Source organism: Lepidochelys olivacea (assembly GCF_965140295.1).
Source record: "Lepidochelys olivacea isolate rLepOli2 genome assembly, chromosome: 23".
Classification (NCBI taxonomy): domain Eukaryota; kingdom Metazoa; phylum Chordata; order Testudines; family Cheloniidae; genus Lepidochelys; species Lepidochelys olivacea.
Window position 1 is genome coordinate 9,317,460 of NC_140433.1, and position 22,199 is coordinate 9,339,658.

General features: G+C 47.5%; 2 long non-coding RNA genes across 2 annotated transcripts; both read left to right on the forward strand.

Moving 5' to 3' along the window:
* The first annotated feature begins 1,842 nt into the window (after positions 1 to 1,842).
* LOC311511610 lies at positions 1,843 to 7,802 on the forward strand. The gene is made up of 3 exons (XR_014709309.1): positions 1,843 to 1,893; positions 6,767 to 7,070; positions 7,592 to 7,802. It is a non-coding gene; the product is annotated as an uncharacterized lncRNA (long non-coding RNA).
* Positions 7,803 to 7,806: 4 nt separating this feature from the next.
* LOC311511609 lies at positions 7,807 to 14,235 on the forward strand. Its single transcript, XR_014709308.1, has 2 exons — positions 7,807 to 8,466; positions 13,169 to 14,235. It is a non-coding gene; the product is annotated as an uncharacterized lncRNA (long non-coding RNA).
* Positions 14,236 to 22,199: the final 7,964 nt, after the last annotated feature.

A 22,199-nucleotide genomic window follows, 5' to 3' on the forward strand; every position in this document is an offset into this window, starting at 1 on the left:
GTCTTTCCCCTCAAAAATCCTCCCCAAACCCTACACCCCCTTTCCTGGGGAAGGCTTGATAAAAATCCTCACCAATTTGCATAGTTGAACACAGACCCAAACCCTTGGATCTTAAGAACAAGGAAAAAGCAATCAGGGTCTTAAAAGAAGAATTTTAATAGAAGAAAAAGTCAAAGAATCACCTCTGTAAAATCAGGATGGTAAATACCTTACAGGGTAATTAGATTCAAAACATAGAGAATCCATCTAGGCAAAACCTTAAGTTACAAAAAGACACAAAAACAGGAATACACATTCCATTCAGCACAACTTATTTTATCAGCCATTTAAACAAAACAGAATCTAACGCATATCTAGTTAGATTACTTACTAAGTTCTAAGACTCCATTCCTGTTCTGTTCCCGGCAAAAGCATCACACAGACAGAGAAAACCTTTGTTTCTTCCTCCCCCCACCTCCAGCTTTGAAAGTATCTTGTCTCCTCATTGGTCATTTTGGTCAGGTGCCAGCGAGGTTATCCAAGCTTCTTAACCCTTTACAGGTCAAAGGGGTTTTGCTCTGGCCAGGAGGGATTTTAAAGGTGTTTACCTTTCCCTTTATATTTATGACAACTTGGATGATGGAGTGGAGAGTATGCATATAAATTCTGGGGATGACACCAATCTGGGAAAGGTTGCAAGCACCTTGGAGACAGGATTAGAATTTAAAATGACCTTGATAAAAGGGAAAATTGGTCTGAAATAAACAAGATGAAATTCAATAAAGACTACACTAAGTAAGGAAAAATCAAAGACACGACTACAAAATGGGGACTAACTGGTGGTAGCACTGCAGAAACGGTTCTGGGAGTTGTAGTGGATCACAAATTGGAGTTGTGAAAAAGGCTAATATTCTGGGGTGTATTAACAGGGAGAGTCATATACAAGAAATGGGAGGTAACTGTCCCACTCTACACAACACTGGTCTGACTTCAGCTGCTGTGTCCAGTTTTGGGCACCACACTTTAGGAAAGATGTAGACAAACAGGAGAGAGTCCAGCGGAGAGCAACGGAAATGGAAAAAAAAAGGTTTAGAAAACCTGACGTATGAGGAAAGGTTAAAAACTGGGCATGTTTAGTCTGGGGAAAAGGAAACTCATACCAATGTGCAAGTATGTTTAGGGCTGCTATAAAGAGGTCGGCAATTAATTGTTCTTAATGTCCGCCAAGGGCAGAAGAAGTAATTGGCTTAATCTGTAGTAAGGGAGGTTTAAGTTAGATATTAGGAAAAGTTTTCTAACTTTAACAGGTTAGAGAAACACCTGTCCGGGAGGGCGTAGGGATACTTCATGCTGCTTCAGCCTTGTGGGAGGGGCTAGATGACCTCTTGACCCTATCAGCCCTGCATTTCTATGATTCCTATGGTCATTTGGGATTACCCTGCTTTTCCCTTGAGGTCAAGTGCAACTGGGTTCAAAAAAGAATTAGATAAGTTCACGGAGGATAGGTCCATCAATGACTATTAGCCAAGATGGCTAAGCCTCTGACTGCTAGATGGTGTGACTGTACAGAAGGGGATGGATCACTTGATAATTGACCTGTTCTGTTCATTCCCTCTGAAGCCCCTGGCAATGGCTGCTGTCAGAAGATATGGGGCTAGATGGACCACTGGTGTGACCCAGTGTGGGTGTTCTTACTTTCTTATGCCAATGCTAGTTGTGGGGGCCACAACCCAGTCTGAGAAACAGCTACCCAGGGAGAGTGATCTTTGCACACTTCGCTGCCTGATGGCAGAGTGTGCAACATAAACACAGAGAAATTCCCAGCTGCACTGATGTGTTTCACTCTTGCTTTCCGCAGGGAACAAGGTCTGAGCAGTAGCACTGAGAACATGGGCACAGATGATATGATTCAGTGTAAGAACCTGTCTTTTTCCCTTTTCAGTTCTAGATGGGTAAGGCCCAGTGCCCTCCCCCATGCACGGGGTATGTATCATCACCAGCTGGGCGGTTAGAGTGCTAGTTAACCACATTGCCTTGCCAGCAGCTTGCAGAACAAGAAGTATGTTTAGAACCAGATGAGGAGAGTTCAGTGAGTTCTAGGGGCCAGAGGCTCTGAAGTCTAAGAGCTACTGATTTCCCATTGTCAGTGTTGTCCCTGGTCATTCCTTGCCAAAGCTGCTCGTGGTTCATGTTATTTGCCTGGAGCTGGAGCTGTGAGAATTGTCAGATGGCACCTTGATCTCTAACATTTATTCTCCATTGGTGGCATCTGGGTTATGATCTAGCTACAAATCAAAACATTGGGAGCACTTCAGTCCCATCCTGGTATTTCAGAACAGAGCTGGTCAGGATTTCTTTTGTCATGGAAAGTTTTATGATGAAAATTTGCATCTTTCTGGGGAAAAATAAAAATTAGAAACATTGTGGCCCCAAACCAAAATAGTTTTATGTGAAAATGCTGCATCATGGGAGTTGTATTTCAGGTATCTCATGCTTCCATTCTCCTCTATGCCCTGGTTCCGTGGTTGGACGGCATCTTTCATGATGCACCATGGACTACCCTCTTCGTGCATCATGGGACTGCCATGGTCACAGTGTATCATGGGGGATAAAATCCAGATGGGGAGCCCCACAGTAGATGAGAATGGAAGCCTGAGGAAACCAAACTATAACTCCCAAGAGGGACAGTGGCAGCATTTCAGAACTGAAATATTTTGATATTCAGGAGTTTGGTTTTTTGACCATCAGCCACATGGATGTTGATAAATTGGAGAGGGTTTAGAGACAAGCAGCAAGAATGACCAAAGGATTAGAAATGTAGTGATGAACTCAAGGAGCTCAACCTATTTAACAAAGAGAAGGTTAAGGGGTGACTCGATTACAGTCTCTAAGTAACTACATGTGGAACAAATATTTAACAATGGGCTCTTCAGTCTTGCAGAGAAAGGTAGAGCATGATCCAATGGGTGGAAGTTGAAGCCAGACAAATTCAGACTGGAAATAAGGTGTTCATTTTCAACAGGGTGGGAAATTAATTGTTGGAACAAGTTACCAAGAGCCGTGATGGATTCTCCATCACTGACAATTTTTAATCAATATTGGATGTTTCTCTAAAAGATCCGCTCTAGGAATTATTTTGGAGACATTCTCTGGCCTTTATTATAAGGGAGGTCAGACTAGATGATCACAATGGTCCCTTCTTACCTTAGAATCTATGAAAAAAGGAATTAAGTTGTTTGCCCCCATGACTTTGATTGGGAGACTGTTACTGAACCTCACCCCTCTGACAATTAGAAACCTTTTTCTGGCTTCCGGCCTCAATTTATTCCTGGCTAGCTCATCGCCATTTATTCTTGTGCCAACATTGTCCTTTAGCTGAAATAGCTCTTCTCCCTTCCTCAATGTATTTATAAAGAGCTATCAGATCCCCTCTCAGCCTTCATTCTGCCAGGCTAGACAAGCCGAGCTCTTCTAGTTCACTCTCATAGGACAGGCCCTCCATGCCCCTGATCATCCCCGTAGCTCTTCTCTGCACCTGTTCATATTTGAATTCATTTTGCTTGAACATGGGTGACCAGAATTGTGCACACTATTCCAGAGGAGGTCGTACCAGTGGCTTGTTCTATGGCATTAATATTCTCTGTTTCTATTGGAAATACCCTGCCTGGAATCACATTTGCCTTTTTCACAGCCGCAGCACATTGGCAGCTCATAGTCAGCCTGTGATTGATGAAAACATTCAGTTATTTCTCCTCCTCTGCCACTTTCTACCGATAAGCCCCGGCTTGTAAGCAGAAACTCTTGTTATTAGACCTTAAGTGCATGACCTGACATTTTGTACTCTTGAATTTCATCCCGTTCCGTTACTCCAGTCCTCTACATCATCCAGTTCTTCCTATATCATATTCCAATCTTCCTCTGCATTGATGATTCCTCCCATCTTTGTGTCATTAGCAAATTTAATTTGCACACTCCTACATTTTGTGCCAAGGTCATCCATAAAAATATTAAAATAATTGTGGTGAGATATTTATTCTTGTATCGTGGACACCAGAACTGGACACAGGATTCCAGCAGCGGTCATACTAGTGCCAAATACAGAGGTGAAACAACCTCTCTATCCTACTTGAGATTGCTCTCTTTATGCATCCAAGGATCTCATTTGCTTTTCTGGCCACTGCATCACACTGGAAGCTCATGTTGAGCTGATCATGAGGCTTTTAAGATGAAGCTGGACAAATTTATGAGTGGAATTGCATGATGAGGCTGCTTGTGATGGTAGGGAGAAGTGCTCAGAAGTCCTGGGGTCTCTTCCAGTTTATGTCCTATATTCTCATGCTTCAGGGCTTCAGCCAGTCACCTGCAGGGGTCAGGAAGGGATGTTTCCCCTCAGTGTTTTTTAGGTTATTTTTTCCTTCTTCTGAAGTATCAGAGAAGGCCGTGACTGGAGACGGGACACGGAACCACATGGCTGGTGCTCTGAAGTGGCACTGAGCATTCTCTCTCTTAGGTGCCTGGCTAGCTGGTTCTTTCAGGTTCCGGAGGGAATTTCCCCCCACCTCAGCGTGGCAGGGACCTTGGGGATTTATCGCCTTCCTCTGCAGTGTGGGATGCAGGTCACTTGCCAGGATTATCTGGGTGTATCTCACTAAATCATTTCCCTGGCATTGCAGGGGTCTTGGGTGTTGGTGCCCTTCAGTCCCTCCTGTTCCCTGCCTCTGGGGCACAACAGTTAGTCTCTTGGAGCTGTAATACCTTAGTCTAATCCATGTTGCTGGGATCAGTGCAGAAGCGACTGGGTGGGTTTGTTGGCCTGTGATATGTAGGAGGTTTGGCTAGATGTTCTGGTGGTCCGGTCTGGCCACTCTAAACTCTATAACTATGACTCCTTTTTACATCTCTGTGTTTCCCTTGGGCCCCAATTCATTGCCCAGCATCTGTGGAATGGGGAGGGCTACACGTCTGAAAGGTGAGATCCTTGTGCCCTAGGTCTCCACGATGCATCGCACTAACGTACAGCACTTGGCACAATGGGACCCAACCTAGTTGTGATCTTTACAGGCTAGTGCAACAGAAATGTTAACTAAAAACAATAATAAATAAAATCGACGACGGGGGAAATTTCAGCTTTGACTTGCACTTGTGTTACTGTAGTGTTGCAATTAATGTTGCAGAGATGTCAGCGAAAACCTGATCTGCCCCAGTACTCACTTATTTAGCTCAGCCCCAGGCTCCTTGTGCTGCTGCTGTTTTTAATTCACTGAAGTTTCCGTTTCAAACCCAGCCCCAAATAGAACAAACGGCAGGTGCTGTGACCAGCGCTGCGCTGGTCGTGCAGGGGGAGTGACGTGTGAACAGACCCCACGGCCTGTCGTCTAAAGCTGTGGCCGGACATCAGGGTCAGTGCTAGGGCGTGTTATTTGTGAACACCTAGATCACGCAATAGATAAACCTCTCCCCTTGCGAGGTCGGCACTTCCCCTTGCTGGGCTGGTGCCGAGACAGCATTAAGTGTTAGGCAAGTGACAGCAGGACATTGAAAGAAGACTGTGCTAGGTGTTATCATGTGCCCAGCCCATGGACTCCAGGGGAGCAGCTGTATGCACCTGCCCAGTGGGGATCTGGGTGTGCTGGGTTGGGATGGGAGCTCAGGGGAGACTCAAACTAGGGGACATTCCCCAGGGGCCCTGTCAAGCTGTGGCAGATTCCATTGATCTGTGAATACAAGTCCCCACTACAAGGCCTGACAGAGGGGCCGGCTGGTCTTGTGGTTGGGTTGCTGGGACTTGGGAGATCTGGATTTAATTCCTGGCTCTGCCTCAGGCTCCCTTGGGTAGGTCACTTAAGACCAGGTCGTTCCACCCTTGCCCGTGGTGAATAATACCTCACTCCGTGAGCTCTCCCCTGGCACTCAGTGGGGTGACTCTCAGACCGAGGGGCTGTTCACCGTGAATGGGGCAAGGCACTCCAGTGCTTTAGCTCTCTCTGTGCCACCACTCCCCATGTGTAACCACGGGCTAGTCCCACTGCACAGGGCAGGGTTGGGAGAATAACCCCATGAGCGTGGGCGGTGCTGGAGAGCGTATAAGTAGGTGGAGAACTAGAACTTATATGCACTGATGTCCCCAGGGGAACCCTGCTGCTGGCGAAGGGGGGGCAGGAGGTGATGGCTCACCTGGGGGTGGGGTTGGTCCTGTATGTCCTCTACCCCCTTGTGTTAGTGCTCAGCAGGCTGCTGGGATGTGGAGCGTGAGCTGAGACACCACAAAGCACAGCATGGTACTGAGCTGAACACAGGTGCCTGGGGCAGCCAGGCCCACGTGAGAATCACATCAGCTCCTCAGACCCCTTTGCTGAAGTGGGAATGGCCCATACCCTTGCCCTAGGCCTGCAGGTGCTAGAGAGACAGAGAACAAGTCATCCCCAGCCAGGATAGCCTCTCTCCTGCCCCCCTGGCCCTAGCCTCTCTGTGGCACTGGCTGTGTGGGGATGGGAGAGGATGAGGGGCTCTGGGTGCCTAGTGGGGGGAGGGATAGCTCAGTGGTTTGAGCTTTGGCCTGCTAAGCCCAGAATTGTGAGTTCAATCCTTGAGGGGGCCATTCAGGGATATGGGGCAAAAATTGGGGATTGGTCCTGCTTTGAGCAGGGGGTTGGACTAGATGACCTCCTGAGGTCCCTTCCAACCCTGATAGTCTATGAGTCTAGTGGGGGTGGGCTACGGGGGCGGGGAGGGGTGTCTCCCAAGGAGCAGCACTTACCCTCCTGCTTTCTGTTAACTCTCTCCCCAGATGCTGCCATCGGGCAATTTGGTGCAGCCAGGGTGTGTCATAGTGTCAATTGAATCCTGACCATGAATTTCAGGCTCAGGATCTGGGACATCCCAGTAGGAATTTGTGCCATGAGACACTGTCCAATGTTGGAGCGCAGCAGGGCTGACCTCAGTACTGGGGGTTATGAGCCGGGATTTGCATTCCTCTCTCTGCCCTTTGGGCATAGGGAGCAGCCTCAGAGATTGTAATGCAGAAGGGATCGCTGTGATGACCTGGTCTGGGCTCCTGCGATTCCTGCTTCCTGCCCAGAACTTCTGCCACTGCAAGTATTGCTTTGATCTACCCTCGAAAAAGACAAGATTTCTCTCTCCTTCTGCCCAGTTTTCTATCTCTACCTGCTCCTGCCTGTGTTTGAGCTGATTGCAAATTTTTGAACAAAAACATGTTTAGTAGAAAAATTAGCTTTTTTTTTTAATCAAAATTTTTACAAAAAATGCAGGATTCTTTCAAAATTTTCTATTCTGTGTACAAAAATTTGGTGGACACATATCAAAGTGGTTACTAAAATTGTCTGTTTACTGAGAACTAGGTTTTCAATAAACAAATTAAATTATTATTTTGATTATATTTGTTGAGAATTCTGGTTTAAAAATATTAATGGCAAATTGTGCAAAAATAAAAACCAATTTCGTTGTGAACCAGCAAGATGCTAACAAATCCATGTATTTTTTGCAAAATTGTTTCTCCATATTCTGACTAGCTATTCTGCTGCGGTGTCAATCTCTCTTTGTTGGGGTTTGGGGGTTAGTAGAGGGATAACAGGATTTTATTTTTGTTCTAAAGCTTCCTCAGGTGCAGGAAAACGAGACTTCAACATACGCCGTTGTTGGGAACACTGGGGCATGGCCACTAGGTAACTCGAGGGGATGGAAGACCACAAGTGTCGATGAAGCCCCCTCGCACTAGGCCCCTGTGTCCTTGCCCCTCCCCCTCCTGCCTGGAGGCACTCGCAGCAGCTCTGTGTGCTAGGCCCAAGTGTCCTTGCCCCCCCCCCCCCCCGCCTGGAGGCACACACAGCAGTTATGCTGAGAATCTGCAACAGTATGTTACAGAGTCAGACTGCCTGAAACTAAGCAAGGCCAAACAGGGGAGATATGGAAGAACAATGCTGAATAAAGCAGCTTTATGTATAGTTTAACAAATGATACAGAGAATCAGGGAACTAGCTGGGAACTGGATTGGCTGGCTATATGGATACTTGGAGCAGCTTGCTATTGGATAAGTATGCTGGGAAAAAGGATGTATAAAAGCCTGTGTAACTTCCTGCTCTGGTGTGCAGGATTTGAGATTTTATGCTCCCTGTACCTTTTTGAAGCTTCAAATAAACTTTTCTGCTTCTCCACCCCGTTGTGATTATTGGGTGCAGCACACCGGGTAACGAACCAACTCAAGCTGTTGTTCAGCCTCTCGGCACTGGGTGCCGGCAACAGCTTTTGGCGTCCCTGGGTGAGCTCGAGGCTGCAATTTAGCCTTGCCCGGACCCCTCCTGGAGGTCGAGGATTGCGGCGAGAACCGACGCCCAGCGCGCACCGGTGAGTTCATCGGGGGCCTCGGAGGAGACGCGATTTGATCGACCCCAGAGGGCACAACGGTGCAACGCACTCATATAGTGGAGAAGCAGCTGCAGGCCACGGTGAAGAACCGGTTCCTTGGATCAGGTAGGATCCTTTAAAATCCGGATTATATGCTCTGTTGGAACCTGGGGACGCCCAGAGTTACCCTGTAGGTATGGGACAGGGACAGAGCTCAGAGGTTAGGGCACGGTGTACGCCCCTAGAGTGCATTCTAGCAAACTGGAAGGTATTTGGTGCGGATCCGATGACTAAGAGCCAATTAAAATGATTCTGTACAGTTGACTGGCCTCAATATCAACTAGAGGACCAGGAGTGGTGGCCACCAGGAGGGTCAATTAATTACAACACGATCCTTCAGTTACTCCTGTTCTGTCAGAGAACAAGGAAATGGAATGAACATATGTGTGCGCATTTGTTTCTGACTTTATGTACTCGACCAGCTATTTTACAGCGCTGTAATCTGACTCCAACTGGTTTGGTAGCAGCTAATGTTAGTCCCCAGACCCCCACCCCCACTGTAATGGCAGAGCCGGTGTCCCCTTCGGCCCCTACACCCACACCTTGTAAGTCCCCAATGGTTGGCCTATACCCCTTAATCACTGAAACTAAAGTCGCCCGGTCTGGATCAGACAGGTGTCCTGCCACAACTATGCAGGTTTATACTCATGTGCCCTTTAATCCTGTGGATTTGGCTGCTTTCAAAGCACAGGCAGGAGAGTTTTCCACCAACCCAAGCAAGTTTATATCAGTCTTTGAGGGGTGCCTCAGTAGTCACAAGCCGGACTGGGATGATTGTAACGTCCTCCTGCGAACCCTATTGTCTGAGGTTGAAAGACAACAGGTTGTGTCCAAGGCAAGGGAGGAGGCACAGAGACGGTACGACCGGGATCGTATTAATGTCCCTGACCCGGATGCACAAGTCCCCCGAGCAGACCCCAGGTGGGATCCAAATGATCATGGGGATATGACCCGCCTTACCTCCTATAAGGAGTTGCTTTTGCATGGACTCCGTCACTCGGCTGTCCGACATAATAATTGGGCAAAACCATATGAAGTAATGCAGGATTTAAAAGAAAGCCCAGGGGCCTTTCTACAGCGTATTCGGGACACCATTCGACAGAACACTAATGCAGACCCCGATGATCAGGCAACTGAGTCAATTATTAAGGGAATTTTTACGAGCAGAGCATCCCCGGATATTAAGAGAAAGTTACAGAAAAAGGAGGATTTAATGGGTATGACCATGGCACAAATTTTAGAGACTGCAAACCGAGCTTATAGTTTGAGAGAGACAGAGAAGGAGAGAAAGCAAGTGAGATTGATGGTAACAGCGGTACAGGCCGGCACTAAGAGAAGTGGCCGGGGAGGAAGGGGCCGTGGACGCGACCGTCCGGGCCTGCAGGAGAGACGACTGGGTCGCAACCAGTGTGCCCTGTGTCGACAGGAGGGACACTGGAAAAATGAGTGCCCAAAGAGGAAAGAAAAGGGGGGTGCCCCTATGATGGCGATGGTGGAGCAGGAATAGGGGTGTCAGGGGAGACGGACCACCCTACCCCCGGAACCCCGAGTAAAGATGCGGGTGGGAAGCTCAGAAATAGATTTTTTAGTGGACTCTGGAGCGGCCCGAACTGCCGTAAATCAGCCTCTTCAGTTGCCAGTAGCAGATTCCCTTACTGTGGTGGGAGCCACAGGCAGGGACACCAAGTGCCCAGTGTATGCCCCAGCGGAATGTGCTTTGGGAGACAGGACTATATCCCACAAGCTGGTATACCTCCCTGAGTGTCCAACCCCTCTGCTGGGACGGGATCTACTTTGTCGCCTCGGTGCCACCCTGCATTTTACGGAGGACGAAATAACCCTTACCTTACCCCCTGAGAATGCCTGGATCATGACCCTTGCAGTTGAGCCCTCAGCCATGCAAGCCCCAGAATGGAGCCCGTGGGAAGACCAGGTGTACCCCCTTGTGTGGGCATCAGGGATTCCAGGAAAGGCCACCCACCAGACCCCTATTACTATTCAGCTCATACCAGGGAAAGGCCCAGTGCAAGTAAAACAGTATCCAATCAAGAGGGAAGCCAGAGAAGGTTTACAGGAAACTATAGATCGATTCCTAATGTATGGTATTCTCCGGGAATGTCAGTCAGCCTGGAACACTCCCATTCTACCCGTACAGAAGCCTGATGGCACGTATCAGCTGGTACAGGACCTAAGGGCAGTCAATGAACGGGTTAAGACTCTGCACCCTCTTGTCCCTAACCCGTACACCTTATTGGCTTCTATAGGGGGACAGTATACCCATTTTTCAGTCCTTGATCTGAAAGATGCTTTCTTTACCATCCCAGTTGCCACCCCATCACAGGAGATCTTCTCCTTCGAGTGGGAGGACCGAAAAAGGGTTAAAAAGCAACTTTGCTGGACAGTGTTGGCCCAGGGATTTAAAACTCTCCCACCCTTTTTGGCCAGGCTCTGGCCAGGGACCTACAGGAGTGGGATAATGAGGAGGCTCTCCTTCTGCAGTATGTAGATGATTTGTTAATTGCCACTGTGGGCCAAAAACCCTGTCTTAAAGCCACCGTGAGCCTCCTGAATTTTATTGGACTTCGGGGATATCGTGTAGCACGGAGTAAGGCTCAAATTGCCCTCCCAGAGGTACGGTACCTCGGGTTTCACATACGGCAAGGGGAGCGTCAGCTTTCAAGCGAAAGAAAGGAAGCTATCTGTCAAGTTCCTACCCCAAGTAACCGTAAGCGGCTCAGGGCATTTCTGGGTATGGCAGGCTCTTGCAGGATATGGATCCCAGAGTTTGGACTGTGGGCTACACCCCTGTACGACTGTGTAAAAGGAGCAGATCATGACCCCTTCTATTGGACCCCAGAGGCTGACAGGGCATTTAAAATCCTGAAAAGAAAATTGATGGAAGCCCCAGCTCTGGGCCTGCCAGATCTCTCTAAGCCGTTTCAGTTGTATGTACATGAACGAAGGGGGGTGGCCCTAGGAGTGCTTACACAGCTGTTAGGAGCATGGAAGCGTCCTGTGGCTTATTTTTCTAAGCAATTGGATCAGGTTGCAAAGGGTTGGCCGGCATGTTTACGGGCGGTTGCAGCTACTGCCCTATTGCTTGAGGAAGCCGAGAAGCTAACATTGGGAGGGGTTATGCAAATCTATACTCCCCATATGGTCCGAGCCTTATTGGATGCAAAGGGAGGGCTTTGGCTCACCCAGGCTCGGATTGCTCGGTACCAGGCTAAGCTGTTAGAGAACTCTGAAGTCACCCTACAGCCTTGCCCCTCCCTTAACCCAGCCACTCTCTTGCCAGAAACAGAGGAACAGAAACATGACTGTTTAGAGATCATAGATGTCCAGTACTCCAGCCGTCCGGATTTAAAGGATGTACCTCTCCCATATGCAGATTATGAGTGGTACACTGATGGTAGCAGTACTATAATAGATGGGCAAAGGAGGGCGGGTTATGCTGTTGTGACCCTCCATGACACTGTGGAAGCTGAAGGTTTGCCTGCTGGGACCTCTGCCCAGCTTGCCGAACTAATAGCCCTGACCCGTGCACTTGAACTGTCAAAAGGAAAGCGGGTCAACATTTTTACTGATTCAAAGTATGCTTTTGGTGTGCTGCATGCTCATGCTGGCCTATGGAAGCAAAGGGGAATGCTGACAGCCCAAGGCTCCCCAGTCAAGTACGGGCCCCAAATCCTCCAGCTCCTAGAAGCTATACAACTCCCCTCGGAAGTGGCGGTGGTACACTGTAAAGCCCATCAAAGGGAGGATCAAGATGTGGCCAGAGGTAACGCCCGGGCAGACAGAGAGGCTAAGCATGCTGCCACCCTGCCATCCCCTCAGGCTGAGAACGCCCATATGCATGCCCTTATCCCATCAGTAGGGGAGCTTCCAACCCCTCAGTACTCTGGGGAGGAGAGACAGCTAACTGACAAACTCAGTCTCCGGGAAAAGGAGGGATGGCTCCATTCCCCAGAAGGGAAGGTCCTCTTACCAAAGGGCCCAATCCGGCCAGTGCTTCAGAAACTACATCAAACCACTCATGCTGGCAGGGAAGCACTTATCCAGCTAATGGGAAAATACTTTATCACTTCCGGACTCCGACCCCTGGCTGCCCAGGTACAGGCGGACTGCTTAGTCTGCCAAAAGAATAACCCCCGACCGGGACATCCTGTGCCACCAGCTGCCCTAGAACCCACTCCGGGCCCTGGACAAGTGTGGCAAATAGACTTTACCGAGTTTCCCCGGACCCAAGGGTTCAAATATCTCCTTGTTATAGTGGATCGGTTCAGCGGATGGCCAGAAGCCTTCCCATTCCGTAACTGCACTGCCAGGACAGTGGCCCTCAAGTTTGTTAAGGAGATCATTCCTCGCTTTGGACTCCCCCTGTGGATGGAATCTGACAATGGGACACACTTCACGTCAAAAATCATTCAAAGCATCTCACATGCCTTACAGATCCCTTGGAAACTCCATACGCCCTGGAGACCGCAAGCCAGTGGTGTAGTGGAGCGTACCAATCAGACCCTTAAACGGCATCTCTCAAAAGTGTGCCAAGAAGCCTCACTGCGATGGCCTGATGCTTTGCCCCTCGTCCTACTCCGTATCCGCGTTCTCCCAAAGGGTAGATTAGGGCTCAGTCCCTTTGAAATTATGTTTGGAAGGGCATGGCCCATGAATGGCACCCGGTTCTGTCAGGGGAATGGGAGTTGGGTAATGTTTTTTTGTCACAGTATATGTGTTCCCTGTCTGCTGTTCTCTTGTCTCTTCACAGGTATACCAAGGATTCCCAGCCTCTCCCCTTGGACTCTCCCGTTCACTCCTTACAGCCCGGTGACTCTGTGCTTGTTCGCACCTGGAAAGACGAGCCTCTCCAGGAAAAGTGGAAAGGACCCTATACCGTCCTGCTGATCTCCCATACAGCGGCAAAGATCGAGGGACACAAGAACTGGATCCATCACTCTCGTCTGAAGGCAGTACCTGCCCTCTCGTCAGCAGGACAGTGGACCGTCCAACCTGCTGACTCCTCATCTAGTGACGATCTCGGGCTAAAGCTACTGTTTAAAAGACACAAATAGCGGGCTGGGGTTTGTCGTCTTGGCTTGGTGGTTTATTTAGCCTGCTATTGAAATTTCTCTTTCCTGTACTGCTTGTATTACTGGTATTATGCTGTGCAGTATCATGTGTCAGGGCCCTTTTGCAAAAGTTAATAAGTCATTCTCTTCAGGGCTATCACAAAGTGCTTATGCAAAGTCCTATTGTAAAGAAATAAGTAGCCCAAGTGAGAAAACTCAGAGCCAAGGCTGTTGAGTGTTCTCAAAGGGGGGAGTTGTTGGGAACACTGGGGCATGGCCACTAGGTAACTCGAGGGGATGGAAGACCACAAGTGTCGATGAAGCCCCCTCGCACTAGGCCCCTGTGTCCTTGCCCCTCCCCCTCCTGCCTGGAGGCACTCGCAGCAGCTCTGCGTGCTAGGCCCAAGTGTCCTTGGCCCCCCCGCCTGGAGGCACACACAGCAGTTATGCTGAGAATCTGCAACAGTATGTTGCAGAGTCAGACTGCCTGAAACTAAGCAAGGCTAAACAGGGGAGATATGGAAGAACAATGCTGAATAAAGCAGCTTTATGTATAGTTTAACAAATGATACAGAGAATCAGGGAACTAGCTGGGAACTGGATTGGCTGGCTATATGGATACTTGGAGCAGCTTGCTATTGGATAAGTATGCTGGGAAAAAGGATGTATAAAAGCCTGTGTAACTTCCTGCTCTGGTGTGCAGGATTTGAGATTTTATGCTCCCTGTACCTTTTTGAAGCTTCAAATAAACTTTTCTGCTTCTCCACCCCGTTGTGATTATTGGGTGCAGCACACCGGGTAACGAACCAACTCAAGCTGTTGTTCAGCCTCTCGGCACTGGGTGCCGGCAACACCGTCATAGGGAAAGTCCGTGGCAGGCCCAGCTAATGCTCTGGCTTCTGAAACACAACACAACACAGCCTGCACTTCCTATTTTCATTGTCTCTGAAATAGTGGGTGCCAAAGAGGCCTGTGGCTTCTTTTTGGGCTAGTCGCTGAGTAGCCTTAGAACCCTGCAAAGTTTTAGGGGAAGTCTTTCTCCTCCGTGTCTCTGTCTTCACACCCATCCATGCTCTTTCCTGCTCTCCAACATATCAGTGCTATCTGCATGCATTTCTCTTAGCCCCCTTCTGCCCATCCCGGCTCCCCTCCGTTGTTTAGAGTTTTCTAGACACCAGGGCAGATGTCAGTGTGTTTATTCCCTTTGCAATAAAACTGCAGTGTGAATTTGTGCAACGATGATTCCTTCTTGGATTCTCAGGAGTTCTGGTCCCCTCCAGAACAATGGAGTTCTGCCAAGGCATAGACCCTGCACTCTCCACAGGCCTGGGTTGGCCAGGCAGGGGCTGGGTACAGCGCACAGGGGTGAGATGAAGGTCTCCAAGCATCTCGTGATCCTCAGTGTGTGAAACTCAAATACATGGGCCCTAGTGTTTGTCCCCCCGCAGTACTGCCCAGCCAGCCGGCTCATGGACAGCAGGCTAATCTCAGAGCTCTCATCTGCCAAACCAGAAACTTCCTCATGGGATCCAGAGGAAAGCCATCCTGGACTGAAGTCTGGCCAGGAGCAGGCCCCGCAGGCAGGGATGCTGCACTGCCCAGCAACCTGGCAATAACAGGGAGCAACAGCTTCTCCCCTCTCAGTCTCTCTCTCCCGGCCCCCCTAGCTGGGGTATCCTTAGGGCCTCTGCGCTACAGCTGGGGTCAGTTTCCCCATTCCTGAGCCCAGGCAGCCCCTCGTCACTGCCTCGCCCCCTCAGCCAAGGCTGCAGCTCCCCCAAATCCTGGCCTGCCTCTGCAGGCTGCATGCGCAGCAGGGGGAGTCACTGATTCTCTGCCTACAGCCAGGTTGTGGGATTGCTGTGGAACCTCCCAGGACATTGCTGAAGGCTGGGGTTTAGGGCCATGCTGGGTCCCCGTTGGGCTTCCATCTCCCCTCTAGATGGCGCCAGAGCCCCACTGCCCTCCTGCCGGCTGTTTGTTCTGGCCGTCCCGTCCCCCTCTGGGTTCCCTGTCAGGGCTTGTCTGAGTCTCTTGTATGGTTTGCATGGCTTTCTGCCTGGACAGGTGCCTCTCACCCCAGGGCCAAAGATCTTAGCTCTGAGCTTTCACCTAGACCCCATTCCTCTCCCAGAGCTGGGGATAGGACCCAGGAGTCCTGACTCCCAGCACCCACTCTCTAACCCTCAGACCCAACTCCCATGCCACTGCCAAAACTAGAGTTAGGGGCTGTCCATAAAGTACATAATACATTGTAAGGAGAGTGATCACTTTAGACAAGCTATTACCAGCAGGAGAGTGGGGTGGGGGGAGAGAAAACCTTTTGTAGTGGTAAATACCCGTTTTTTCATGCTTTGTGTGTATAAAAAGATCTTCGATACTTTCCACAGTATGCATCCGATGAAGTGAGCTGTAGCTCACGAAAGCTTATGCTCAAATAAATTGGTTTCAGAGTAACAGCCGTGTTAGTCTGTATTCGCAAAAAGAAAAGGAGTACTTGTGGCACCTTAGAGACTAACCAATTTATTTGAGCATGGGGATGTGAGAAAACCTGGATTTGTGCAGGAAATAGCCCAACTTGATTGTCATGCACATTGTGTAAAGAGTTGTCACTTTGGATGGGCTATCACCAGCAGGAGAGTGAATTTGTGTGGGGGGGTGGAGGGTGAGAAAACCTGGATTTGTGCTGGAAATGACCCACCTGATGATCACTTTAGATAAGCTATTACCAGCAGGACAGTGGGGTGGGAGGAGGTATTGTTTCATATTCTCTGTGTATATATAAAGTCTGCTGCAGTTTCCACGATATGCATCTGAGGAAGTGAGCTGTAGCTCACGAAAGCTTATGCTCAAATAAATTGGTTAGTCTCTAAGGTGCCACAAGTACTCCTTTTCTTTTTGCGAATACAGACTAACACGGCTGTTACTCTGAAACACATTGTTTGGTGATTTTCAACACCCACCAACACTTTGTAACACTGAAACAAACATGCAAATTTAAGGCCCACCCCTTTCCCCTGCAAAGCATTAGGTAATTTACAAACAGGTCCCCATGGAACCCAGGAGTTCTGACTCCTAGGTCCACTGTTCTAACCCACTGGGTCTCACTCCACCCCTCAAATAGAGCCAGGAATCAGGGTTCCACACCTTCCCCATTCTACCATTAGATCCTACTCCTCTCCCAGAGCCAGGAATGGAGCCCAGCCAGCCTGCTCCCTAATCTTATCATCGCACTCCTAGACCCTGCTTTTTCTGTTTCCCTTTTGATTTAGCGGCAGCAGTGACCATTTACCATGCAAATGTGGGACTCAAACAGTCAGCTGAGCACAGCCCAGCCCTGTGCTCTAGATAGCTCTGATAATGTAACTGAAAGGCCAGGCATGAGTAAAAGTGAAACACTGTTTAGCAGCAGTCAGTCTAATAAGGTGTTTGAACCCTTAATGTTCTGGTGCAAAACCAGAGAGCCATTCAGCTACACAGTCACTGAAACCCAGCCATTCCATTGCCCCTTGAAACCAGTCTGAGACATCCAGCCACACAGTGCTGATGGACTAATAACATCAGGCTGTGAAACACAGAGGTCCCACTGAGGGCAGTTCTAAGCTTAAAACCCTGCATCTGTAGTGCTGTAGTGCTTCAGTGAAGATGCCACTACGTCCACGGGAGGGCTTCTCCCATCAGTGTAGTTAATCCATCTCCTGTTGACTTAGTGCTGTCTGCCCGGGAGTTAGGCTGGTTTAACTGCATGGCTCAAGGGTGTGGATTTTTACACCCCTGAGTGACATAGTCATACCAACCTAATTCCCTAGTGTCAACCTGGCCTGAGATTTATACTGCAGTTGCTGGATTCAGAGCTGGAGTTACACCATGGAACTGTACTGCCTTTCACTCTGTCCAGGCTAGAGTTTGGGGACCTGTTGCAACTCTTGATTTCCAGTTAACTGGAGCTAGGTAAAACACCTTTGCAAATGTTCATCTAGACACCCACGAATAGTTGCTTCAGATACATGGAGAATCTGTGGTTGCACTTGGGTCACCCATAAATGCGTGTGGAGTGTCTGGATTAGACTTCTAACTGTGGTAGTTAACTTGAATTAATTGGTAATGAGTCAACTTGAGTTACCACAGGGCCACAGGCTATAGTCTAGACAAACCCACTGGGAATAGCTAGATTGGATCAGAACTGAGGTCTATCTAGTGACGTAGCCTGTCTCTGATTGCGTCCAGAACCAAATACTTCAGATGAAGGTGTAGAAATCCTGCAACAGACTGTGATGGGTGAACCTGATGGTCCCATCTGAATTCAGGTAGTTAGAGGTTGGTTTAAGCCATGAAGCATGACCTATAGAATCTCTTCCATACTCTTTGGTTTAGCAGTAACTATTATAAACTCTGGATCTTCTCGCTATCCATAAAAATGTCCAATCCCTCTTTGCATCTTGGTAAAGTGAGTCAGAATTTCCCTTTCCCCCTTGTAAAATGTTGACTTTTCATTAAACAAACAAACAAACCAACCCTGAAAATCCACTAAACCAAAATATTTTGTGCTATTTTTTTTTTTATTTTGGCTGAAAATGTTAGTTTTTCAGCTCTTGGTACTCTAAAAAAGAAATGAAAATGCTGGAGGAAAGCTAATATTTTTTTGCAAAACTTTTTGTTTAATTGAAAATCCACTTTTCAGACAAACAATAGTTTAGATAGAGAATTTGGAACTAGGCCTCCTAACTTCATAATTATCAGCCAAGAGAAGAAATCTACTAATCCATTGGCTAGTACACTGCATCTCATTCTAATGCACAGCAGCCCTGCCCTCCAATCCCTGTCCTTCCAACCTCCGCACAGAGACGCTCCGAGTATACCACCCTTTGGCCCTCCATTTCCCTTATTACTGGGTTATTTTCCATAGACGGCAGCTCTCTGCTCACCAGGGCTACTCTCTGCTCACCATCTCCAGAGGTGTCTGAATAATGAATTGAGCTGAAGCACCAAACCCCAGAGAGGCCGTTGCTGGACTCCGAACCCCTGCAGTAGGAAGATAAGGACCCAGACGCAGAGCAGTGATAAGGAGCACCTGGCATTGCTGCCTCCAGCTGGGCCATAATGGGGACGATAACAGGGGAGAGCCAGGAAAAACCTCTGCTAGGAGGCAGACCCTTCAGGGTGTGTCACTGCTGCAATTAGCCGCTTACAGCTTCTCTTATGGGGGCGGAATTTTCTCATGAGCTACAGCTCACCCGTCTTGGTCTCTTTCTCGGACAGCAAAATCCAACCCACCCACTGCCCACCCCCATCCCCACGCTCAGTGCTTCAGGCCAGAGGGGTCACACCTGGAGCCAGAGTTTCACAGGTATTTAGGCACCTAGAGATGCAGATAGGGACCTAGTTGGAGTTGGAAGAGCACCTGTGAGTCTAACTCCCATCGGAATCTACTGGGATTAGGTTCCTATAAACTTTTGTGAATCCCGCTAAGTGCCCATCTGCAGGCATGTCTATTACCTATGAGGTACCATGTAGGTGTCTAAATACCTGTGAAAATCCGCCCACAAGTGACTGGCCCAGGAACACACAGGACCTCTGTGTCAGAGCTGAGAGTTGAACCCAGATCTTCTGGGTCCCAAACGAGTGTTTTCACTGCAAAGATCATCCCGATAATAAATAATAAATATTAATGATAAATAGCATGGTCCAGCAAGTGGGATTGTTGTGTTTCCTTTGTGGCTACACACTAGACACAAGACAAAAGTAGGCTCTAAATCAAGGGCTAAAGCAACATTTATTTGAAGGACAACATTTAAATTTCATCTCAACAATGTACATTTGTGAAATTCCAGAATTCGTAGCTCTGTCAATATCTCTAGGCTAGAAAGATTCAATCCAAAGAACCCCTTAAAATGGGTTATACATTAAATGAGCTTGTTAGAACCCTCGTCTCCTGTGCCTGCGGTAGTTTGGGGTGGCTCACATATACTCTGGACAGCAAAACTGCCTCATAAATCAATGGGCCATAGCTGTGAATATGGAAAGGGAAAGAGAACAGGCAAAATGTCTGCAGCGTAATCTGTGGAGACATTTCTCCAGCATCACACAGTGCATGGCAGTTTGTAACGTGTGGAATCATGTGTATTAGCCCAAAGAGAGCAGCCTCCTTCAAAGAAGGAAAGTGGCCAAATCATCAGCTCTGGAGTATATATGAAGGGAAATGAAAGCACATGTTTGGAAGCTACTGTGTACTGGAGAGAGAAACTACAGAGTGGATGCTTCAGCCCTTATTTACATGGGATGAAATTCACACCTTCCCACAAGGCTTATGCACGGCTTATGTGCCTCTTACCCCCTGTGTAAGTGATATATAGGCCTTGAGCTGCAGCAGAGTGAATGTCACCCATTTCATAGCATCTTATTTGAAGAAGTCCCACTGATTTCAAGGCAACCACTCATGGAGTAGGATACTACTTGTTAGTAGTGAGGCTGCAGCATCTGGCCATCAGCAGTAAAAATAGTTGGCTTGTATCTAGTGCTTTCCCTCTCTAGGTCTCCAAGCACTTTACAAAGGAAGGCCGTGTCATTCTCCACAGCTTACAGATGGGGAAACTGAGTCACAGAGCGGGGCTGTGACTTGTCCAAGGTCACCCAGACTGCACAGCCAGAATTAGAGCCCAGCTTCCAGTCCAGGCCACACTGCATTAAATAGTTTGATATAATGTTAAATATGAAATATGGACATTCTCATCTACCTTAAATTCTGTGTTTTTCATGTGCCATTTGCTCAGAAAAAGTCATAGCTATTGGATGACTGATATGAGTTACTGGATTCTAAGGTACAGATTTCTGTTCTTTGGGGAGCTGAGCTGCTGTTCTTCCGAAGCAGATCAGTCACTCAGGGTTCGAATATGTTCCCAAAAGGAAAAAAAACCTGATGCACAAAAAGGAAAACAAATCCAAAGAGTCTGCAAGACCTGAGCCCTGGTCCAGTGTTCTCAGAGAAGCCACATTAGAGACCAAAATCTGCAAGGGTGTGAAAAAGAAACATCATAAAAATGAACATTCACAGCAACTCAACTGCACTATCTGAAATCCAGAAGGAATATGGGCCGTTACCTCAAACCCGTGTTCATTTCAGACTCATGGCAACATCAGACTGGATGGGCCAAGACTGAATGTTTTTTAAAAGGGCTGATCTAGGAATTATTTCAGTGATGTTCTCTGGTCTGTGTTATACAGGAGGTCAGACTAGATGAACACAATAGTCCCTTCTGGCCTTCCAATCTAGGAGTCTATAAATTAGAACCAGAAATACTTACTCTGAATTGAAATGCATACACATATTTCAAAATACATCAGACAGACAGACACACATTTATATTTATAAGTGTGTGGTATAAATTTTGCTTCAAGAACTTATCTGCTTCTAAACCCGAGGTTTTGAAGGGCACTTGGTGTGTGTGTATTTTAGTGTCTTAATTAGAGCTGGGAAAAAAATAGCAAATAATAATTTTTCCAAAAAATATATTTTGGGGGCTCCAACTCTTTGCAAATTAAGGTTAATTTTTTGCAAATAGTTTCAGTAAAAAAACAAACAAACAAAAAACTAATTTTGTTGGGGGAAATGTCAAAATATTTCCTTTTGTCATTTTCTTTTGAATTGACATTCACACATGAAGTCATGTATGCATGTATTCAATCCAAATATTCAGCAAGACAAAACAACAAAAAATCAGTTTTGATTATGAACTAAACCATTTTCCTCCAGTTTTTTTGGTTTGGCCACTGATCCATTTATTCACTCAGCTCTAGCAGCTCTAGTCCTACCTGGCTGCAGATGGTGTTATAATCCTAATCTCACAAGCAGCCCTACTTACTGCAATGGGAATAGTCATGTTAATAATAACCACTTGCAGGGGGAATGATTCCATTCTTGGTACATGCATTACCACAAAAAAAGAAAAAAAGAAAAAGAAAAAAAAAGACCTGATTCTCCTCTTGTTGCTTGTCTACATGGGAAGTTTTTCCAGAATAGCTATTCCTGATTAACTGCACATGTATTAATTTTGATGAAGTTTTGTTAAAATTTTCTGAAAAATACTAGAAAATATGAGGGAAAAAATCCCATTTCACCATTTTTTGGAAAGAAAAGTTTTGATTTTTTCATTTCAAAATGACTTTTCATTTGAAAATGTACTTTATTTTATATTAAAACATTTTTTCCCCAAAGGGTCCAAATCAAAAGGAAATGGTTTGATTTTTTTTCAAAATGAAACATTTCAGTTGACCCAAAATTACTTTTCTTTACTTTTTGTTTCATGCACAAAATTCAAAATTTTAGGTTGCTTGTCCTGATTCCGGATAAAATTCTTGGGAAATCTCAGAATGTTTTGTGGGACAGAAAGTCCATTTTTCCAACCAGATGAGAGAGAGAATGAAGCACGCGTGAGCGATGTTAGGGCATGGCTACACTGGAAACGTCAAAGCGCTGTCGCAGGAGCGCTCCCATAGCAGCGCTTTGAAGTGCGAGTGTGATCGCGCGCGAGCGCTGGGCCCAGTGCTCCTAGTAATCCACCTCCACGAGCGGATTAGCTCCGAGCGCTGGGAGCGCGGCTCCCAGACCTCGGAGCCTGTTTACACGAGCGCTTTAAAGCACTCTGACTTGCTGAGCTCAGGGAGGTGATTCTTCACACCCCTGAGCCAGCAAGTTAGAGCGCTATAAAATGTAAGTGTAGCCAAGCCCCAAGT